The following is a 1,157-nucleotide window of genomic DNA, read 5'->3' as shown; positions in this document are numbered from 1 at the left end:
CTTCAGCAGGTAGTCTTTTCATTTTGTCCTTGGGTTCCTTTGCTGTGCAAAATCGTTTAAGTTTAGTGAAGTCCCATTTCTTTATTTTTGCTTTTGTTTCATTTGCCTTAGTAGACTGAACCTAAAACTGTTGCTATGATTTACGTTGAAGATTCTCTATTTTCTTGTAGGGGTTTTATGGTTTCTGGTCCGACATTTAGGTCTTTATTCAGTTTTGCGTTTATTTTATATATGGTGTGCTAAAATAATCTAATTTTATTCTTTTCCATGTAGTTGACCAGTTTTCCCAGTATCACTTATTGAAGAGACAGTTTTTTCTCCATATTGCCTGCTTTGTCATAAATCAGTTAAATATAAGTGTGTGGGCTTATCTCTGGGATCTCTATTCTATTCCAGTGATCTTTGTGTATGTTTTTGCTCCAGTATGATTCTCTTTGATTACTGTCGCTTTGCAGTATAGTCTGAAGTCAAGGTGCGTGATGCCTCCAGCTCTTTCTCAAGATTGCTTGGCTATTTGGGGTCTTTGTGTTTCTATACAAATTTTAAAATTACTTTTTCAAGTTCTGTGAAAATGCTTTGGTATTCTGATAGGGATTGCATGAAATCTGTAGATTGTCTTTGGTAGTATGGTTATCTTAACAGTATTAAATCTTACAGCCCCTGCACATGCTATATTTTTTCCATCTTTTTGTGTTGCCTTCAACTTCTTTCACCAATGGCTGATAGATTTCTGAGCACATGTCTTTTACCTGCTTAGGTGTGTTTATTCCTAGGTATCTTATTATTTTTGATGTGATTACATATGGTATAGTTTTCTTAATTTGTCTGTCTGACAGCTTTGAGTTTCGTTGTTTCTTCTTTTTCTAATTCCTTCAGGTGTAATGTTAGGTTGTTTATTTGATATTTTTCTTGTTTCCTAAGAATAAGCTTGTATCACTATAACTTCCCCCTGTGAACTGCGTTGGCTGTGTCCAATAGATTTTGGATCATTGTGTGTTCATTTTCATTTGTCTTGGGTATTTTTAGAATCCCTCTTTAATTTCTTCAGTGATCCTTTCTTCCCCTTTTATTCCCTTCATTTGTGATGTGAGGACTATCTTTAATATTATGTTTGGATTTCTTTCAGTTTTGTGTGTGTGTGTGTGTGTGTGTGTGTG

Source organism: Physeter macrocephalus, chromosome 12, assembly GCF_002837175.3.
Source record: "Physeter macrocephalus isolate SW-GA chromosome 12, ASM283717v5, whole genome shotgun sequence".
In the NCBI taxonomy this organism is placed as follows: domain Eukaryota; kingdom Metazoa; phylum Chordata; class Mammalia; order Artiodactyla; family Physeteridae; genus Physeter; species Physeter macrocephalus.
This window is presented reverse-complemented; position numbering follows the sequence as displayed.